This window comes from Hyaena hyaena, unplaced genomic scaffold (genome assembly GCF_003009895.1).
Source record: "Hyaena hyaena isolate Hyena2069 unplaced genomic scaffold, ASM300989v1 scaffold_869, whole genome shotgun sequence".
In the NCBI taxonomy this organism is placed as follows: Eukaryota; Metazoa; Chordata; class Mammalia; order Carnivora; family Hyaenidae; genus Hyaena; species Hyaena hyaena.
The window spans coordinates 23,786-47,570 of NW_024081502.1; positions in this window are offsets into that span (position 1 = coordinate 23,786).

Below are 23,785 nucleotides of genomic sequence, written 5' to 3' on the forward strand. Positions count from 1 at the left end.
TTATGAAAATCATATAAGCCAAAGACATGGCCTCAAGACCTTATCGAACATAAGGCTGTAAGATTTTGAGACGCTTCTATTCTTTATTCTTCCCTGTTGAATGTCCAGGACAAAATAAATACTTTATAGATGTTATTTTTTTTTCAAACATTCCATACAACACACAATTGAAAGCTAGTATATTTGAAAGGAATAATAACAATAGTAACATTTACTGAGCCACAGACAGGACAGGACAGAACAGGTACAGTGCTAACAGCTTTCCATGCATGACTTTATTTATAATCTTCACCAAGATCCTTTAAATTGGGTGCTATTTTCAACTCATTTTGAGTAAAAGGTAACTGACGGTTATGAGTGGTGATAGAGCCACTATTCAAATTCAGGCACATCTCGCCATCTAGTAAAAGATTGTAATTACTATGCTGTACTTCCTAACTTACATATATGATTCATGTAATGCTTCTTCTGACCACTCAAGTCTGGTAAATTTAATCAATGCATAAGGAAGAGTTTAATACTATGAAAACTATTCAAATCGTTGTAAGCCTTGGGATAGTTTTGGTTCTTTAAGCCAAAGCAATGTTAAATTGATGTTAAATGCTGATCTCTTCACTCTCATGACATGAATAGGAAGAGACTTGCACTAGCTGCCCTATGCCATTCCCTAGCTGTATCTGTGCTTGAAAATGGCATAATTATGTTTCAAAGTCAAACTATTTTAGAAAGATGAACCTTTCAAAAGGTTCAGTTTTATCAGTAAATTATGAACTTCAAAGATCAAGAAAGTTGGGATTTTTCTCAGTAACTATGCACATAAATTTCTCTTTCAATATGACTATCAATGGCAAATATCCTTTTAAATTTTCACATCCTTTATATTTAATACTTTAGCTTCTTGTTACTTCCCTTATGGGACTGGCATTAGTTCTTGGCAATAGTTCATTAATTGAAGTAAAAATTAATCATATTCTTCCTTTTACTGTCTGTACTTCTAAAAATGAATTTCTTCAGTGACTTTTATTTAACGTCAATGGAATTGATTTTTATTGAACATCTCAGATAGTGTTTGTAGCCTTCTGCTTAAACAAGCATCCTACACCATTATTACTACTCATATTAGCAAATGTTTGAAAATTTACATTATTTGCACATGTTACACAAAAAGCTTAGGGAACAACTGTTGGCATGTTAATTTCAACTGTCACCCTGCTATGCCATAGTGATATGAAATTTGGATTTATAAACAACTTTCTGAGTTCTACATTACTCTTCTAATAAGAATTAAATGATTATTTTGACTTTATTTAAACAATAGTTAGGCCAGGAAGTCAAAACTGGCACTTCAATTTTGAATGCCTTAATGCCAGCTCTGGATAGCAATTCAAAACAAAACAAAGAAATTAATTCTTAACACTACTCTTTCTTTGGTGTCTGCTCTTAGATCCATAAATGTGTGTTCATTAGGCACTGAGTCCCTTCTTCATAGCCTGACATGAAAATATGTTATTTTATAAATATAACACATTGGACAATTCACTTTCAATAGTTTGCCAACATCCAGTTCGATGCCCACTATCTCATTTTTTAGCTCCAGGAAAATAGCTTCTCTATTCAAATGATAAATTGTACTTTTTACCACATTGTAGAATCTATTACTGTATCATCCTTTTAAGTATGTAATTTGTGTTTTTGACTATGTGCTCATTTTTGTAATGTTCTCTTCCAAAAGCAGCACAATGTAGCAACTCTTCCTTTTTCTGTTCTTTACACTCCATTTACTATAAACTACCACAGATGTGCTTAAAATTTCACACTATTTCCCACCTCTTTCTGGTTACTCACAGTAAGCTCTCAACTGTCCCCTCAGGATCTAGAAAACTCCAATTTATTTTTTAAGGCTCAACTCAGGGATCTGATTTTTAAAGTCTTGTTGGCGTCCCCATTCTGCGGTCTGTATGTACCTCGTTCTCGACTTCCAAACTAGTGTTGCCTTATAATTCCTTATAAGTCATTCTTGACAATGACTCTATAATGCTTAGGTGCAGTTTAATCATCTTTCGATCCTGAGCAACTAGTCTTATGGTGGTGCAAAGCAGGTCTCACAGAAATGGTGTTTGTTCAATGGTTGGATTATTGAAATTGTACACTATAACCGGCATAAGAAGGTAGAGGTTACATTGCTTAAGGAATAATATTTTTAATGTTTTACACATTTTTCTTCATTCAAGCAGATAAGTATAATAATCAGAGACATATAATAAGAACTGGCATTATGTTGTTCATGATACAAAACTATAATCCTCAAATCATTTGCTAAAAAAGTATATAGTTTTTAAAGAGTAGAAAAAGAATTCAAAGGAAGGTCTGTCTCATCTAAAGACCTTATCTGTGTCTTCACTATCAGATGGTGAAGTGTACAAAGTAGGTCTTTTCATTTTTCTCTTTTTCTCTTTTCTTCTCCTCATTTCCCTTTATTTCTTTCATTTGTAGCATTAAGAAGCCATTGCCTTAGAATTTTTGTCTCCATAAATTTTTTTAAAATGCTTAAATATGCTATTAATAAAGACAAACGCTGGTACATTGCCAATATAAATTACACATGAATCGGAAATTTGAATTCCATTGATCAAATGTAGCTATGTTAAGTACAAATTAATGAGTAGAGTCAGAATAAATGGATGCATGTTGCCACTGTACAAAATATCATGTGTATTTTTTGGGAAAGTTCATTTAGGTCTTCTAATCCTCAGCTCTGTATGTTTATAGGGTGTGTGTGTGTGTGTGTGTGTGTGTTGTGTGTGTGTGTTTATACAGAAAATAGCTAACGTAATAACTGTAATGGGTAAATGTAAAACTGCAGGTTTCCTTGAGAGTCTAAGATATAATTTACATGAAATGACTTGATAAATGCTAAATATATAAAAATGTTTTCTGATAATTACCAATGAATTACCTTTAACTGAGCAACTTGAATAGAAACATGGCTTCATATATCTGAATATTTATTCAGATATTTATTATTCCATTAAATTTGGAAAAGTCATTTTGTTAATCCATAATGCAGATAATCACGTTTTTATTTCTTGCCAACAAAAATAGTTTTTCTAAACATTCAATTTAATTTTGTTTTCTATTATGTTAGTATAACATAATCAAAGTTATGTCTATAAAATTAACATTTTGGTTAAATTTTATATAAAGGCAAAAAAGCATATGTCTGTTAATGTAAACAAATAGCTAATTAATAGTGATGCATGATGAAAATACCTAGACACTTAATTGTTCTTTGGAAATAAATTACCTGCCACACCCATGATGTGGAATGTAACTACTGAATTATTGTTTTATATTCTCATGATAATCCATTAAAAATATTGATATATGGGGCATGTGGGTGGCTCAGTCAGTTGAGCATCCTACTCTTGATTTTGGCTCAAATCATGACCTCAAAGTTTGTGAGATCAAGCTCCAAGTCGGGCTCTGTGCTGACCATGTGGAGCCTACTTTGGATTCTCACTCTCCCCCTCTTTCTCTGTGCCCCTATCCTACTCATATGCATGTAGGAGCGCATTCACATTCGTTCTCAATAAATAAACATTTCAAAGATATAAAATAAAATATTGATATATGAGAACACATGCTAGCCAATAATTCAAACACTTCAACTCATTAAATTATTTTTTAGTCTTTCTGTTCTACAGATTCCGCTACCTATTTTTATGTCATTTTGATGGCTTTTGATACTCTCCACTATGTGTAAACAAGGGCTCACTTAATTTTATATTTTTTCCATGTTTGTGAAAGTCTTATCTAGAGTAAAAGTTTACACGATGTCTGAGTACTATGAACTCCTATGCATACAGATGACTTAATGTGATTCCCTAAAGCTCCCCAACATGCATAATATGTCCCTAAATGCACAATATTTTACTAGTATTCTCCTAATGGATATCACACTGTCCTCCACTGATTCATAAAATATTATTATTGTGCACACACATCAGTACAGACTTAAAATATTAGGTTCATTTTGATCCTGTCATTGCTACTATATGGTCAAAAATTCTATGAATAATTCCTAAAGTAAAGTTATTTTTATCATTATGAGGCATCATCTGATGGATTAAGTTGAGACCAGGAAACACACACGTGCACGTGCGCGCGCACACACACACACACACGAGAAACTTGCAGCATCAGATGCTTATTTCAAGTGGTTTTAATGAGCACATAAATGTCTAAAGTGCTTCCTTAGACTTCAGGATATGTTTCTTTATAATAAAATCCATCCACATGGTATGTGTATGTATCACAGTAAATAGTTCCCTAGTGGGAACTCTCTTTGTACATTCTCAAATTCCATTTTTTCTTATTTATCCTTATCAAACTCACACATATGATAAATCATATTATGAACAAACTTTATCAAAAAGCATATCAAAGACATTTAACCTGTGATCGAAAAGGGGACAGCATGCAGTCTACACAGAGCATTGCAGGAAAGGGTAACTGCTGGCTGGGCCATCCACATCAATTGTTGTTCTGCTGCTTTGGCCATAGAGACAGGGAACCAGGGTGGGCTGGTCCAGCACTTCAAGTAACATGTGGCCCAGCTGGCAGTGCCCTTTTCCTCTTTCAAAAATCAATATTCAGACACAAATGTCTACTAGTCCCTAAGATAACTCAGGTAATCCTCCCTGAAGATCTTCTGCTTATCACTGAGTATATTGTTTTATCTCATTTGAAATTACAGTGTTTGCTTGCTTCATTTTAAGGAGCTGCATTTATAAAATAGTTTTGGAACATTACAAACATTTTATTTAAGTGGGTGACTCAAGCATGTTGGTTTAAATTAAACCACATGCTTGGGATATTCATGGAGCTATGTAAGGACTATATTTTATGAAAATGCAGGGTGCTGAGCAGCAAAATTTAATCTGGAGGGCACTTGTCCTCAGTCATGCGAGACAAGATGTATTAGCCATGAATGGATTGCAGCAGTGCTACTTGAGTTTCTTTAATTTTCTAAACCAAGATTGTAAAAAGAATCAGTGGTATTGAATCCCACTGGCTATGGCAAAAAGGCACTGCTCAGAGATAAAGAACAATTTATCTTCTGCTATAAAAGAGAGCAGTTTTGGCAGATAGTAAAATACATCACAGGATAATATACTCTAGGAAGAACATTACAAAATATGGATTTTTTTTCTCTTCAAATTTTAAGAGTACTGATTCGGTATGCTTTCCCAAATAAAAGGCAAGTGATAGCATTAATTGCAAATTACAAATATTAAAAATGTAAATTATAGTCTAGGAGGGCATATGCACATGTCTTTATGAAACATATTCTTAGCAATGATTCAGTAAAAAGAATAATATTTCACTTATGTAACTAAAAACCTAATTAAGCTTTAAATATTCCACAAATTACCACTATTACATCAAACTGGGTATTGCCAAATTAGAATGGTGGGTTTTTCTGGATGTTACTTTTGATTTGCCAGATTATAGTTTGGTTTATGGATTACAGGGCTTATCTTCTCCAGAAGTTTATAAATGGCCAGAGACTCTTAGCATTTGATTGTAGGATAGTTCTCCTCAGTTCAAGATCCTACTTTTTATAGTTTTCTCTATGTGTAAGGTTATTGACGGCCTGATTACATCTTTCTTGTTTATTATTCCAATGTAGCACACCAATAAAATTTCATACATTTTTTAAGAAAAAGAATATTCATTTCCAGTCTGTGTCTTTGGATTTTATGAGGAAGGAACTCTATGAGAAATGTGACAGAAACACTAACTTTGGGCTTTAAGAATATACTTAGCATTTCTGTGTTTCACATAAGAGAAGTAAGTAGGAGCACCTGGTTGGCTCAGTCAGTTAAGCATCTGAGTCTTGATTTCAGCTTAGGTCATGATCTCTCAATTGTGAGATCAAGGCCTGCACTGGGTTCTGCATCAACTGGATGGGATTCTCTCTCTCCCTCTCCTTCTGCCCTGGACACATGTTCTCTCTCTCTTTCTTCTCTTTCTCTCTCTCTCTCTCTCACTAAAAAAAAAAAGGAACAAGTATTTTAAGACAATAGAAATATTAATTTTCCAGACAACTGAATGTGTATTATTTTTATTTTGTCCCTTTCACAAAGGTAACACTGATAGTAGGATTCTTCATAATTGAAAAACAAAACGAAACTAGTTTTTCCTTGTCTATCATTTCAATAATTTCATAAAGAATAGTCAAGAAAGTTTTAGTACATAAAATTTTTGATAATCAGAGCACCTGTGTGGGTTAGTCAGTTAAGCATCCGACTATTGATTTTGGTAAGGTCATGATCTCACATCTCTCACTGACAGCATGGAGCCTACTTGGGATTCTCTCTCCCTCTCTTTCTACCCCTTCCCTGAATGCATTGGTGTACACATACACATACACACACTCTCTCTAAATAAATAAAAATAGATAATCAATCCAAATACAATGCAACATAAAATGTCAGTAAAACAGAAATACAAACCACAATATGACTTTAATATTGATATCTTTTTAATTTTAATTTTTATTTAATTTTTGAGAGAGAAAAAAAGTGACCAAATGGGGGAGTGTCAGAGAGAGAGGGAGAGAGAGAATCCCAAGCAGGCTCCACACTTAGCGTGGTGTCCAAAATGAAAATCGATCTCACCACCATAACATCATGACCTGAGCTGAACAAGACTCTGCTGCTCCAACAGCTGAGCCACCCAGGCACCCCTAATGTGGATATCTTCGAGGAAATTTAGGAATTACATTGTTCTGCCACTCCTAAGCACCCGTATTGCTGAGATTTTTGGCATCAAAGAATTGCATATACAGGATTCTTTAGAGGTAAAACTAAGGAAGCCTGGCTGACTCAGTTGGTAGAGTATGGTACTCTTGATCTAGAGTTCATGTTTAAGCCCCATGTTGGGTGTAGAGCCTACGGGGGAGGGGGGGAGGTAAAACTTTATTTTAAGGCTGCAAATGTAATTTAATTCTTCTTATAACTCAGAATCAGGGATATTACATTTTCACGTAATATATTTATTTATTCTTAGATTATGCGGTATTCTTTTTTTTATGTTTTATTCGTTTCTAGGAGGGAGAGAGAGAGACAGCGTGAGCAGGGGAGGGTCAGAGAGAGAGGGAGACACAGACTCTGAAACAGGCTCCAGGCTCTGAGCTAGCTGTCAGCACACAGACCGACGCGGGGCTCGAACTCACAAACCGTGAGATCATGACCTAAGCGAAAGTCGGACGCTTAACCGACTAAACCACCCAGGCGCCCCATATACGGTATTCTTTTGGCTTTAAAAAACTGTATGTATGTTTTGTTAAAATAGTTTATTTTTATTTATTTTTGTTTTTTTAAATAGTTTATTTTTAAACATTTGGACACATACTTATTTTCAACCACATATAGAATCCAAGGTCAAATTATGACCCTGAAAACATATCTACCATATACCATTTTAATTCTATGGAACTCAGCTCTAAACATCAACTCTAAGACTTTACCATCATAATAAGAAGGCATACTTAGGGAATACAAAATTTAGTGGTAATATCAAAATTATTAATTATATTGGTCTAAGGTATTATTTCATTACTTTAATTCAATGAGCATCATCTCTATAAAACAGAAAGAAAATAATACATCAGGTAAATAGTTTAATAACACTGTGAAAATTTGAAAAGAGTGTAGAACTTAAAAATCCACTAAAATCATGAGGAAAATCAATCCATCACTTGAAACTGCATAAAGAAATATTTGAACACAATAAATGTCATTAATATGTGTCCAAATGTTTATCTCTCTTACAACTTCTCTATACATATGAAAACAGGGGTCCATTTCTTTACTAAACAAAGATAAATGTTACAGAGCTACAAAGCCTAGCTCTCTCCAAACAGTCACATTATCAGATGGTGAAGGGTAGAGAGCTAGTATCTGTGGATAAAGTAGTAAAAACAAGATAAAAGAAATGACAAGTTTTTATTCTTAGTGGTAAAATGCTGTTCTAAATAAATACTTTATTGGGTATCTAACTTTGAGTCTCAAAAGTAGGGAACTTATCAGTGAGTAACCCCTGGTAGACTCAAAGTCCAGAACAAACATATTCAAGGAAGTTGCCAAGATTCCTTAGCTGGTTCTCTCAAAAACATGAAAATCAATTCTATCACTTAGAGGTGGAGTATAAGCAGGATTACACATTCATCCTTCCAGGGAAATAGTAAACAGGGAAGTTGACCATGAACTCCCCAACCTCGTGGTAAAGATTGCTTATTTCGGCATATGGAAGGTACTGGTATCATGAAAACATCTGAAGAACATGGTTAGGATTTGGGAAAGTTTGATTTGCCTTTAAGACAGTAGTTTTTAAGTTGCTCTTATTTCTCTCTTTGGTTCCGAAGATTCTGGTTTCTGACTATATGCTATGTGAATGGCAAAAAAGATCTCAGAGTTCCTAACTGGACTTTCATGGATCTTTTTTTTTTTTCATATGTTTTCAATTCCTTCCCATGCACAGGCAGGCCATGCAAATGAGTCCCAAATAGGGAGAATGATTGCTATAGCATCTATTGTATGCAATGACCAACATGCACCCAACATGAGTGTAGGACCTATACAGTATATTGTATCTTGCACATTAAACGGACTTCTCTCTCATGCACATATCTGATGGCATCTGTCAACATGTCACTGTATCATCATGACACTGGGGCACACCGATTTATCAAAAACACACAGCACTGCATTCAGTAACCAAGCTTAACTACTGTAATAAGCTAATGGCCTAATTGAAGGCCGCTCATTATGATGACATTGTTAAACAACCACCACCAAAGTACTTTAGAAAAGTGAGAATATTTCTTTGAGGGTAAAAAATCACTGCTCTTAGTATTGTTTATTCAATAAATGAGAAAATTATATAATTAATAATTTCAAATTATACCACCAGTGGCTCTAGCAGCCCATTCCTAATTTACAGTACACAGTTCAGATAAATTTGTTTCCTAAGGGGTGACAGACTTAAAATGCTTCCACATTTTTAGTTGCCACACAAAAATTTCTTTTAAAAAGTCTGTTATATTTTTAAATCTATGTTAGTTAACATTATTCTTCTAATAACTATGTAATAACTCAGATTGTTTTTCTTGCTAAGTAATGTAATATGTTGGTTTACATAAATGTAACTAACAATGTGACAAAAAGGAACCAAAATTTAAGTCTAGGATATAAAAATGATGTATTTTTATAGAAACATGAAAAACGATAAAATATCTGAAAAGCTGTACAAAATATAGTCACAGATTTTTATTTTGTGGGAAGGGGGAGGAAGGCTTAACATCTACACAACTTTATTACTCTGAATCATAATATCCAGGGAACATATCCTCTGAAATTCCTAAAATAGCAAATAGAATTAAGAATATCTGATACCTTTCATAACTGCATACATTATAAAATACTGCATGCTGCTGTAGGCATTGAATTATAAGGTGTTCTTTGTCTTAAAAACCAACATGAAGTTGCAATTTTTTTCATTGTTGCTGTTGTGATGGTGGTGAATTAACTTCGAGGAAAACTGAGGGCAATTACATAAAGTAGGCATAACCCAAAGGTATTTACAGCATTTGCTTTCAGTAAATTTGTTAGCACCTTCTGTCTCCCTCAGGTTCACCTGCTCCTGCCTTTTGGATGCACTTTGAGGAGGCATGAAGAGTATTTTAGGAAATTCTTAATAATGCTGTACTTGCTTTGAGTTCATTTTAACATTTATTTATTTTCACCTTAATACATGCTGAAATACAGACAAAAATATGCATTTATGTGAAAATTACAGGGAAAATTCAATTCTTTACTTAGACAAATAATCACTGAAGAAGAGAAAATGACATACATGTAACTATAATAAGAATTTCTGGAAAATTGAAAAAATAAGACATAGTCCCACAAGAAGTCATTTTAATAACTGAGACTAAAATTAAAATTTTAATAACCTTTTTTTCTCATTTTCCTGTGTTAAATATAACAGTGGCAAGTAGACTTGAGACAATTTATCCTATAATTTGGGACAATCAGAAAACATAGCTAACATCAAAATTCTATTACAGTAGAATACTACAAAACCTTGTTTAGACTACATAGTTAAAATTGCCTAAAAAATTTTTTTATATAACCTGGGTCATAGGAGATTGAGGAAAGTACAAAGAGCTATATAATATGGGTCTTCTATGTTCCACTGAAAGTGAATGTTTTACTGTTCCTTCTCTCAAAATGATATGATGTGAAGATAGAAGGAAATGAGTGCTCAAATAAGTTTAATCATTATAGTGACAAAACTACCAACAAAAGATTAGAAAACCCTATTCCTTAGTACTTAAGAAACTACCAAAAATTGCATATAATACCTTAATTTATTTGGTCTTATTTTGCAAAGTAGCATGGGTGAAAATAAAACCTTAATCAAAAGAAGTACTACTTTCACTACCTTGCTTTTAGATTTCAAAGTAGTGTATTTTACATATTGAACTTTGCAATAATAATTGTTTTGATCAACCACTTAACTCCGCTATCTCTTTGGCAGAAGAAGTAGATTACTCTAGATTAAAGATTAAATACTTAAAAATGATCTTTTTAAAAGCAATTATTCATACGCTAATTAACAACATGCAGTTAAACACCTGCCACTTCATTCATTAACACAGGGCCAGTACATAGGTCAACAGTGACAGTATGAACTTTTAAATGCTGACATTTTCTCTACTTTCATCTATAAGAAAAATTGTCTACTTACTACATAGTATTCAAACAAGGAAAAGCACTTGGATTCCTACCCTACGTATCGAAGAATAAAAGACAACAGCAAAGGAGTAAATTAAAATTTATTGCTCCAAAGTGGAGCAAGACACTTCTATGGTTGGTTTATTCTAAGATATGAAAACAAAATAAGACTTTTCCATAGAGACAGCTTAGCAAGCAGTTAATTTATATTATTTGTACCAAAATTAGAGTTTGATGAAACCAGTTAAAAGTCAGTTAAGTATAGGTTGGCTTTTTCAAAGTGCCAGGGCCACTGCAACGCACAACTCCATGAGGACCACCATATTCCATCTGAATGGTAATCCTGTTCCAAGAAGTGGTACTTTAAGTACCAAGCACAAAATTCATAATAAATCAATAAATATTTATTACATGAAATGGACATAAAGACATGTAAGAAATAACTAAGCCCTGGTGATAAATGAATATTATATTTATCTCCAACATTTTAAGTGAAATAAGGAAAAAAAGTCTCTCTTTTTCTTTTTTAATGCTTTTTTCATAGTTTATTGTCAAGGTGGTTTCCCTATAAAAAATCTCTCTTTCAAGAGTATAATATGCCATTGCTCTCCTTCCTGGTGGCCAAAATATCTATGATTGGTAGAAGGACGAGGCAAAGGCTGCTGGCAATTCCCCAGCCAGTTGCCTCCTTAGGCTACAAAAGTATCTCTACTTTTTAGATGGCTGCTCAAAATAAGGACCCCCATTTCCCAGCCTCCTTCATAGCTAGGGGCATACAGAGGACTAAATTTTGGTCTGAGGATTGGAGGTGCAGGAAAAGAAAAAGACAATTCAGGAACTTTGGAGAGCGTATGACTTTATCCTTTCCTGTCCTCTTTCCTAGTGGCCAGAAAAAGGTGTGATATTGGATGTGGAGGCACCTGAGGCCATGATTTGACTTTGCAGACAGAGAAGATGATTTAAACCCTACCAACTGGATAGAAGGAGCCTGGTTCTGTGATAGTCAGGAATACCACATTAGCCCTGGACCACCTACCTCTGCAAAAAATATCTGTGACAAAAATCAGTTTCTATCTGGTTTAACATCTGCTATGTACTGCTTTCTATCACTGTAGCCAAACCAAGTGCTGACATAAAAGTGAATACTGAATTTGATTGTTTTGAAAGATATTATATTTTGTGGTTTATCATTTTATTCTTTTGCTTTTTTCTACTTTATGTTGTCTTTGACTAAAGAATAACTAGAAAAAGTTAAATAGATCGTGCCAGCTTGGAAAATTGTTTGACAAATTTGGTGAAACTGCTGATCAGAAAATGAAACAAAGGTGATGAATGACATCACTTACTTATACAGGAATACAATATAAAGTACGAAACTAAAAATCACCCCCAAGTGTTTGGCTAAAGAATTTTATACCAGTATTAAGATTGAGTGGATACTACACTGAGTTATAATGGTCTTTCAACCTAATGTTTCAATAAAGAATTAATTCAAATAAAGTGCATTTTACATATTCTACCGTTTCTATGTTGTATTTAATTGTAAGATGCATGCTTCCTTTATGAAGTAGCAGTGACAAAAATTCATACTATATACACTATTATAAAATGACCTAGCAATAGTTATATATGATATATGGGTGGTGAATACCAGCTCTACATTGAAATTCCTTTCATTAGTTCAGAGGATGTGCCAATGTCTACTGCCTTCATTTATATTATATGGAAATGACATAAAATTATATTATAGACATTTCAGCAACAATGTATTTCAATTAACTGTATCTTGTTTTGTTAGGTATTATACAGTTCTTGGTTATAGCTTTGAGAAAAGAAAGTATATTAATTCTTCCAGTAGTGAACATTTGTCCCACAAATATCGAATGTATACCTTTTTGTCATGACTTTTGGGAACACAATACTCATAATTTCACTTTAATATCACGTAATAGGGCAATAGTTGAAGACATTTTAATGGCTACTAAACTCCACTCTTATCATTTTAACAATGAACATAACTCAAGTGAAGAGAAAAAAAACATGAATAACTTGGATGAGGCTTGTACATGCACATGCAAGGACAACTATGCCATTACTACTGCCTGACTGATGACAAGTGTAAGAGTCCATGGATTTTAAGATGCATCATGATTTTAAAGATGTTAAAACATGAAAAGGGTGAACAAGTGTTTTAGAATAAATGAAATGTAGGGTACATGTATATATTTATTAGTTTTTTTATGCTTAAAGGTTGATTAAATTCATATTAATGGAACATCTAATTTTAAGAGAAAAGTATAAGATATTAAAACTAGAAGGGTCATAATCACCAAATCTTCCAACTTAACATGACTCTGGCTTGATTCTACCAAAGATCCACAGAGTGAAATAGCAGGATAAGAACTAAAAATGCTATAAGGGTAAAACTGCATAAAACAAAGTTACATAGTGATAACTGATGGCTGTGATAACAGCTGGAATTATGTAAATGACTACAATGTTTTTCTTAACTATAATCAAAGAGACTATCCAATAGGAAGGATCCTTGTGAGTCTTTAGATCTTCTGAAGTCCCAAATTAATGAGAAAAATAATTCATCATTTCCTCCTTCCTCACCATTTTCCCTTTTTTCCCCTTTCTAGCACACAAGCTCCAAATAAGATCAAAATTGATTTTAAGAATAAAAGACTCTTTGAAGAAGTAAGCCATAAGCCAATAAATGTTAACCAGTGCAGCCATTTCAGTCAATAGTCATCATATCAGTAGAACCTCTGTGTTTTTCAGTTCTTTAAGCAGTGATGTGTGAAAAGTCAACAATGTTGAGATTTAAGGGGGGAAAACTGTTGATGCTTTCTATCTTTTACAGCATTGTGGATCACTCACAGTTCACAGCATGTGAAACAGTGCAATCTGTTTTTCATATATCCAAACTAATTACATGCTGACTTCTTTCCAGTATTGTCCCAGTTTGGGTTACAAGGACAAAAAAATGTATAAAAATAATCAGGCATTGTCAATGAACTATATTATCTATACATATATGCATGCATGCATACATACATACATTCTCATTTCCACTTTAAAGCCATTATATAAAATGAGACTCATGTTTAATTTCAAAATGAAAACATAATATTATGCAATTAAAGATGTTCATAGACTATAACCCTCAATTCTGATTTGTGACAAACACTAAAAAATATTTCCAATCTCTCTTGTACAAGTTTTCTGGCAAATTTAAATCAAACAGTCAGATCTGTAGGGACACATAACAGTGCTTAAAAATAAAAGTATATGCCCTTGTGGAATACAGTATAAAACAATAAGCAAATGTGTGACTATATTAATGACAGTCAAAGCTAAGTGGTTGGAGTATAAAACTGCTATTATACTGCAAGTGTGGGATTTTTCTGTCATAGGATCATAACTGGGAAGAAAACAGAAACACAATTTTCTTTAGCAAAAAAATAAAAATAAAGCAATCACCAAATTACATTCTTAATATGTAATTTGAAAGTGATTTTGAGTTAAAATACCAAGGCTCAACTTGCAGTGACCACATTGTTTGTTTGTTTTATAAGTTTTTATTTAAGTTGCAGTCAGTTAACATACAGTGTAATATTTGTTTCAGGTGTACAACAGAGTGATTCAACGCATCCATACAGCACCCACTGCTCATCACAGCAAATGCACCCTCTAATCCCCATCACCTATTTCACCAATCTCCCTACCTTCCTCCCCTCTGGTAACCATCAGTTTGTTCTCTATAGTTTGGAGTCTGTTTGGGCACCTGGACGGCTCAGTCGGTTAAGTGTAAGACTTTGGCTCAAGTCATATCACGGTTCATGGTTTCAAGACCCGCATCAGGCTCTCTGCTGACAGCTCAGAGCCTGCAGCCTGCTTCAGATTCTGCCACTGGGTCTCTCTGCCCCTCCTCTGCTTGTGCTCTATCTGTCTCTAAAAAACACAAAGATTAATTTTTTTTATTTTTTATAGTTTTTGTTTATTTTTGAGACAGAGAGGGACAGAGCATGAGTGGGGGAGGGTCAGAGAGAGATGGAGACACAGAATCTGAAACAGGCTCCAGGCTCTGAGCTGCCAGCACAGAACCTGATATGGGGCTCAAAACCAAGAACCCTGAGATCATGACCTGAGCCAAAGTCAGACACTTAACCAACTGAGCCATCCATGTGTACCCCTAAAAAATTTTTTAAAGAGTCTGTTTCTTGGTTTGCTTCCCTCTCTTCTTTTTTACCCTTTGCTCATTTCTTTGACTTTTTATTATTTCTCCATTTTTACCCAACCCACAGACTGATATCAGAAAGTCTCCTTAATCCACAGTCACAACCTACTTGAATTTCCAGATATGGGAGAAACAGATAGGGCTGACACCCACAGGAAGACTCTTAATTAAGAGTCAGAAGAGAGAGGGACTACTTAGACATTGCTTTAACACTGGATCAAGAAAATGCTAAAGTGCATGCTCCAGCCTATTTATATTTCTATTGAATAGGAATTTGAACTCGAATTCTGTTAGTCTTCTAATATTTTTTTAAACTCACAATCCTTTGCTACTTTTTAAAAATAACTTAAGCTTCATAGTGATACATAACTGGTGATTTTTTAAATTAAAAAAAAAAAGGTACTTCCATTCATTTACTTGATTGCTTATCAAAACAATACAGATACTATCCCACTGAATGTCTAGTATGTGTCAGACATGAAGCCAGATGCTGGGATATAGAGATGAATGAGATGTCTCTACTCTCATGGGCCCAGGGTTTGGGGAAAAAGACAAAGAGATACACAACTAGCTCTAATATAGTGTGATCTGATAAATGTTATACTAGAAGTATGATTAAATACAATGTGAGCACAGATGGCATGATTAATTCCATGAAAGAGGAAGGTCAGGAAATTTGATGATATATATGGGAAATGCTATTTTTAAAAGCCTCAAATACATATTATTACCAGATGATTATACTAAAGTCTTGGCACAAACCTATATTTGGGAAATGCAGCATACTATAAGAAGAAAACAAAAATAACTTCAACATTTATGAAAATATCTAAACCAACAGCAACACTGAATATTCAAGAAAAACCAGTGTCCTAAAAGTTCATTGCATGCAAGTATCCGGTGATATTAATTTTGTATGGGCTGTTAAAGTGCCTCCTAATTTGATGCAGCTATTTACATAACTTGCTATCTTTCTACATTTACAATTCTGACCTTATTTAATGGCCACATCTCATGATGAACTAACCTTGCCATTTTACTTTGTTCTCACCCTGCAAGTTGAATTTTTTTTCAGTACATGGGGATGACTAATGATTTAGAGACCAAAGAGGATGGGTCCTCATAGTCAAAACAACCATTAAAAGAGGGGAAACAAGTCATATAACATTTTATTACATCAAACCTCATTTTCATTTTCACCCATCGGAGCATAATGCTACAGCTAGCATCTTAAAGTGACTTATCTTTATTTTGTTGTCAGTGCAAAGAACTTATAAAAATGGCTTCTGAGTTTGTCTCCCTTTTAGTTGCTTAAAGACTTCAAGATACATCACATTTTACCTCTTTCCTGAATATGTAGGGTCCTCACCAACTTCCAAGTACTTAAGGAGATATGTATTGGATTAAGAATAACAATGGGCATGTATAATATAATGTAAGGTAAGCTTCACACAAGCATAAAATGAAAAGCACATTATATTTATAGTAACACTATATTTATGTTCATTATTAAAAATGCTAACTATATGAGAAAAATAAAAGAAATATTTTAAGACATTAAATGTTTTAATAAAAATATATAACTAAAATATTTCAACAATTAAAAAGTAACATAAATGGACCCCTTTTATCTGAATCAGAAGTTGAAAAGCCAAGATAAATAATTCCAAAAGATATATAACTGTATATATTTCTGAATTAATGTGCCTAATTAATTCCTCACAAAAAAATGTTTAAATGTTGTGTCACTCTTGAGGCTGTACATATATAGTACTGGAGTTATGCAAAATTTGCACTTATATTAATTTTCTTCCATGATTTTTAAAGAAATGTTTTATATTAGCTTTCATATAAATCTTTAAGTCATTAGTAAGCAATTAAGTACTTTCATAAGGAAGTCAGGACCTCTTTTTGAATAAGAGCAAAATGTTTAACCTTTTTAATCATCTGTGGACATCTTATCTGAGTGTACCACAGCATGATTAAAGCCCAAAACAACATGTTTTATTTATGATGCTTCATAGGACTTTATCCATTTCTTTAAATACTTCAGATATTGTTTGTATGAAGCAGAATGGGAAGATATAGTATACAACATTTAGGAGAAAGTACTTTGGAATTGAGCAAGGATATAGTGATGGCTGATTTGAGCATCTCCATTTAAGATGATAGGATACCATTCTCTTGGAATTGAGCATTTGCATCCCAGGAAGATTATGGCTAGAGGCAAAGATCTGCTGAAACGTCTATACAAATGCGAACTTTACTGAGGCTAAAATGCTGAAAAGCCAAAATAAGGCTAAGGATGGGCTCTGGGGATGTATCTAGTTTTATAGTTTTACAAGAAGGAATAAAACCACCACCACCAAAACCAAAAAATGAACAACAGCAGCAAGGGATGAGAACTAGAAGAACCAGAAAAATGAATCATAAAGACTAACAAAGGACACATGGAGATAGATTTTAAAAAGAGGGTTAGTTTTCAAAAGTATAGATGTTACAGGAATATATCAGGGTAGGAGGAATTAGTTATTCCTAGGAAATGTTAGGTCAATGGGGAACTGAAGGCACATGTTGGACCAAAAGATGAAGAATCAAAGGCAAAAGAAAGGAAGAAAAAAAAAAAGACAAAAAAAAAAAAAACCCAAAAAACAAAAAACAAAACCCCATAGGCAATGGACGAAAAAGTAATATATTATATAACAGGCTATAAAAAAAGAAGAAAGATGATATAAGTTTGAGAAGAAGAGTTAACCAAAACTAACTGAACTACACAAAACTAAAAGCCAATATATCGACTTGTAAACATATTTATATAATAAAGTAGATAAGGAAACTGAATGCAAGTATTAGATAAGAAAAATATGGAATAAAATATACACTTATAAAGTGTAATACCAGAATATAAAAGAAAGGGGCTAAGAGGGAAATAGAACATATAGTAAAAAAGGCTAGGGACATTGTCTCTGCTCTCATAGAGCTTAATAGTTTTGATTAAGGTAAAAATTGAAGTTATTCTTTTTAGACAGAAGAAATAGAAAAAGGGAAAGTGTCAAATTAGATTTATAAGAACTTTTGTGGATAAAACAATTAGAAACAGTAAATACATCTTTTTCATGAAACCAAATCACTGTTAAACTATGCCTACTAAGAATTCATCTATATTAAGTTGATATCCTATTTATAAAATTTTTTAATATTTTTTAAGTATTTACATACATTACAAATAAATGGGTCCAAGTTCTACAAAATACTAACCTTATGCTTTGTTCAGGAAAGTTGGTCATTGGGAAAATACAGAGATATAATGGATTTGACATGCCATTCTGCTCAGTGTCAGGCTATGGTCATTTCTTGAAAAATACTTATTAAATGATCATCAATCAAAATCTCAGTTTTAAAAAAATCTCATTTGTTGGAAAATATGGCTAAGTACTTTTTAACCAATAATTTAGATATGCATATATTTTAGACAAATGTTTGTTATATTGACTTAATGTAATTAAGAGAGAAAACTGAATTGTCCTTTTTATAAAAATATGTTTCAAACATTTAATTGATTGTACTGTTAAGTAAAATGTGAAAATTCAATAATAATCAAAAGAAAACAACTGTAAGCATTTTCAGAGAATTCCATTTGATTATAAGACTAAGTCTGTATGATCTGGGAAACTGTTGATACCTCTTTCTTCATCTGTAAAATCGCGATCATAACTCTCATCTAGGCATATATTACACATTAGAGAAGGTACTATCTAGCTGTAATAGAATGGGATGGAGATACATACGTGTGTGTGTGTGTGTGTGTGTGTGTGTCTGTGTGTGTGTGTGGGCAAACTATGAAACACTGATACAAATTTCAAATATTACTTTATATAATTTTACATGTCAAAGTACAGATAAAGCAAGTATAGCTTTAGTTTTATTTCAACATATTTATGTTACATTGTGATAAAATTTTATTAACTCTGAATAGGAATGGGATTTTGTTTTATTTTACATTTACTCATTCAAATAATGAACTAGTTACATATTTTCAGGTCTCCACAGAAATCTGCTGATTTTTCCCTCCCATATAATTTGTATGTAAAAGTATTTGAATACCTAGAACAAAACTTCTAATAAACTTTAAGAAGATAAGGATTGGCATTTTTAAAAGATAGGCATATTAAAATAGATTGTAATTAATTAAAGAGGATTGCCTACAAAACATGGCTTACTTCAGAAATGAGAAAACATTTTTTTCATCGTAGTCTATGTCAGCCTCTTGAGGCAACCTCATTTCAAACAGAAATGTATCATTATTTTCTTTTGATAATTATGCAATGATTTAAAGAGTTTCTTTGGTTAGAATATTTTAATTGTTTAAATATTCTAACAAAGTGCTAGCTATTTTATATTCAATGCCATTAGAAAACAATTTGATATGTATGATTACAAGATACGAAATTAGGCAGTTAAGTACTGTCTTACTTTCACTAAGTATACTGCCAGAATTTTTAAAACAATGGGTGCTTCATCAGTTTAAAATATTCATTAGCAAAACAAAATGAAACAAAACATAAAACAGTGTAAGTTGCTTGTTGGTCTCTTCCCCCTCAACGTAATAATTAATATAGTCATTTCTGAAGTTTTTGAAAATTTTACCTTTGGATTTATCTTGTGAAGCTATAAAATCAAATAAAAAATAGTTATACTTATTTTAGTCTAATTGGGCACTATTATTTTCAGCCAAGTGTGTGGAGATAAACTTCTTCAAAAGAGATTTAGAATTATTTTTCTTCTTATTTCCCTATTTTTATTTTTTCTACACCTATTTAAAATTTTTTCAATGTTTATTTATTTTTGAGAGAGGGAGAGAGAGAGAGACAAAGCATAAGCAGGGGAGGGGCAGAGAGGGAGGGAGACAGAATCTGAAGCAGGCTCCAGGCTCTGAGCTGTCAGCACAGGCGCCCCTTTTGAGACTTTTTAAAGTAAATATTGAGGAGCACCTGGGTGGCTCAGTCAGTTAAGCATCTGACTTCAGCTCAGGTCATGATCACACGGTTTATGGGTTCGAGCCCCCCTTCAGAATCTGTATCTCCCTCTCCCTCTCTCTCTGACCCTCCACTGCTCATGCTCGCTCTCTCTCTCTCTCTTTTTCTCTCAGAAATAAATTAAAAGCATTTTAAAAGAATTTAAAGTAAATATTGAAAGCATGGACTCTGCAGTTAAAGGCAAATTTCTTAATTCTCTACATCAAGTTTTCTTATCCATAAAAGGATAGATTATTACAAGGTACTTAGTACCAGTAGGTCTATGTGTCAGACACATACTAAGTACTCAGCAAATGGTAGTTATAATTACAATAATAACAATTATTGTTTCAGGACATTTCCTTGTCCTAACCAAACCACAGAAATTTAATACTTACTGAATTGCAATTGATATTTTATGTCCATTATTCATTTTTATGCATTAACTTTTATGTGAGTGAGGAATGCACTAGACTTTGGAAGACATTCCTAAACCTACAGTAACAGCTAAGGTTACTTTTTCTTCTCTGGTGTAGGAGTTCACAAACTGTGGTCCACAAACACTTGGAAGTCCCTTAGTCTCATTTATTCCATAAGTAAAAACTATTTGCACATTATCACTATGAGATACTGTCGTTCACTATGTTGACATTTGCAATGATACTGCAAAAATAATGGTACAGAAAACACCTAGAATGTAGCAAGTCAACTTAGTGACAGAGTGTGTGGCATTAATTTCGGAAAGAATAAATAAATAAAATAATAAAACTTTGAGAACACACATGTTTCATATCCTATGTGATGAAGTGGAATGTACATATAAAGGTCTTCTGTTGCATTTCAAATTATAGCGGTTGTCTTGAAGAAAGCACTTCGGTTGGAGATGTAAGCTGAACTACTCACATTTTTCATGAAGCATTATTTTTACTTGAAGGAATGGACAAAATCAAAGTTATACAAAGTAAAGTTTTAGACAGACATGTGCTTGGAAATAAAGCACTGTTCTTAATGACAGTTTTGGTTGAAAATTTGCAAACCAGCAAAATTAAAATTTCTGATGTCTTAATTCCACCACCATGAGTTTGAGAGCTTTTATCATTCTCATATTTTTACTCATATTATTTTTAGATGTTATCAGTGGTGATATTAACAAATGTGATTATTTCTATAAAATTCTTTAATGTAATTGTAGGATATGTGCACAATTCAGTCAACCAATATTTTCTATGTAACAAAGATATGTTCAGGGGTGCCTGTGTGGCTCAGCCAGTTAAGCTCACGACATCGGCTCAGGTCATGATCTCACAGCTCATGGGTTCGAGCCCCACGTCGGGCTCTGTGCTGACAGCCAGCTCAGAGCCTGGAGCCTGTTTCAGATTCTGTGTCTTCTTCTCTATCTGACCCTCCCCTGCTCATGCTGTCTCTCTGTCTCTCTGTCTCTCTCTCCCTCTCTCTCTCAGAAATAAATAAAACATTTTTAAAAATTTAAAAGGAGCACCTTGGTGGCTCAGTCAGTTAAGCGTCCAACTTCGGCTAAGGCCATGATCTCACAGTTCGTGGGTTGGAGCCCCGTGTCAGGCTCTGTGCCAACAGCTAGCTCAGAGCCTGGAGCCTGCTTTAGATGCTCTATTTCCCTCTCTCTCTGACCCTTCCTTGCTCATGCTGTCTCTCTCTCTCTCAGAAATAAATAAAACATTAAATAAATTAAAAACAAGAAAGATGTGTTCAAAGTGCAGGATATGCTGATGGCTTTTAAAGTAACACAGCACACAAAGTTCACTGATATGGTTTGAGATTCTACTTTGCAATTAATCATTTTGAAAACACCACTTGTCGAGTTTTGGTGTAGTATAAAAGAAGATAACAAGTTTCTTAAGAAGCTATCCTTTCTAAATCTGTATTTGTAAGGCAAGATTTTCTTTCTATATGCGATCAAGTATCATATTGTCACAATTTAAATGCAGAATCAGAAAGATAATCCAGCTGTTTTCTATTAAACCAGACATTAAAGAAACATATGAAGAAGGTAAGACAATGCCATTCATCTCATTTAAAATGTATATATAATTTTATAATATGTTACTTATATTAATTTGTAACAGGTTTGTTTTTTAATTTATAAATGAATTGATATTTTTAAATTTCTGCATTTTAATTTATATGATAAATATTGATAGTCATAACCTATATGCACAGAATCTCCTTAGTGTTCTATGTACTTTTTTTAATGAAAGCAATTTTATTGTATCTTAGACTTAATAAAATTTAGATTATAATGAAAACTCTAAGCTAATTTATAGAATAAACAATTTTTTTGGAAAAATTGTAAACCATAAATAACTTTATGCTTGATGTATGCAGCAGAATCATAGAGACTTTTTTCCCCAAAAATTATTTTTAACTCTATTCAATGATAATTTTTTTGCCCAAATGAAAATGAACAAGCTTTGTTTGTCTGTTATGCTGTGCTTTGAAATAATTTTTTTCTCAGTAATTCTCATATCCAGGGTGGCAGATGGCTCATAGGTTAGGTGCCTGAAATGGACAGGACCAAATTAAAACATTTGGCTGGGAATTATCTCAGGAAGCCAAGCTTGGTGGTGGGCAGCTGGACACCAAATTTATCAAAAATTCAACAATGAGGAAAGCCAAGATTAATCTCTAAAGACACAAATGTTCAATTTTTGAAGAGATTCTTATAATCCAGATCAATACTTAATATTTACCCCTAATTATCACTTCTGAGCATTTAACTGTTATAAACCTAACTAAGCGCATAGAAAAAAAAGATCGAATTGATAATCAAAGTAGTATCCACATGGAAATTATGTGGAAGTGAATTAATATGGAAATAGAAAAGATCAGATAAGAATTTTAAAAATCCTTCCATCCATACAACAAAAATTAATGAATACAAGATGGAGAACCTGAACTGGCTATGAGTAGGATAAAAAGAAATATAAAATACCCCCACTTTCTGGGGCACTTGGGTGGCTCAGTTGATTAAGCATCTGACTTCAGCTCAGGTCATGAGCTCATGGTTCATGAGTTAGAGCCCCGCATCGGGCTCTGAGCCGACTTCTCAGAGCCTGGAGCCTGCTTTGGCTTCTGTGTCTCCCTCTCTCTCTGCCACTCCCCAGCTCATGCACTCACTCTCTCTCTCTCTCTCTCAAAAATAAATAAGAACATTTTTTAAAAATTAAAAAAATATCCACACTTTCTGAAATTTACATTTTAATTTGAGTAAAACTTACAAAGTTGTCATAAAAAGTACAAGAGTTTTTAAAGGCCTTGCTATGTATCAGGCATATTGTAGAACTACGTACAGATATGGAACAACAGAGAAGACTGGATAAGACAAAACAACTGAGGTAGGCAACCAGGGAAGCAATGAAGCAGTGGAAATAAGGAAGGGTGGGAGGGCATTTGAGGTGAGTGGGCAGGGCCAAAGACATAGAAACAAGAATATTTCTGATGGAGAGGAATAAATCTTGCATCTCTGTGATCACATTGTTGAAGAAGTCAATGGCATTGAAAAATTCTTTAAAGCTGTAAGTTTCAGGTAAATGTTTACATTGTTTTCCAGTAATTTTACTCAGGGAGCAAAACACAGGGTGAGCATATTGTGAAAACAAGGTATAACTCACAAGAATGCATGAAGACAAATTCAGTATTTATGGAGCAGATATATTTTTGTCCTGTTGAGTTTTGTAAATCTTTCC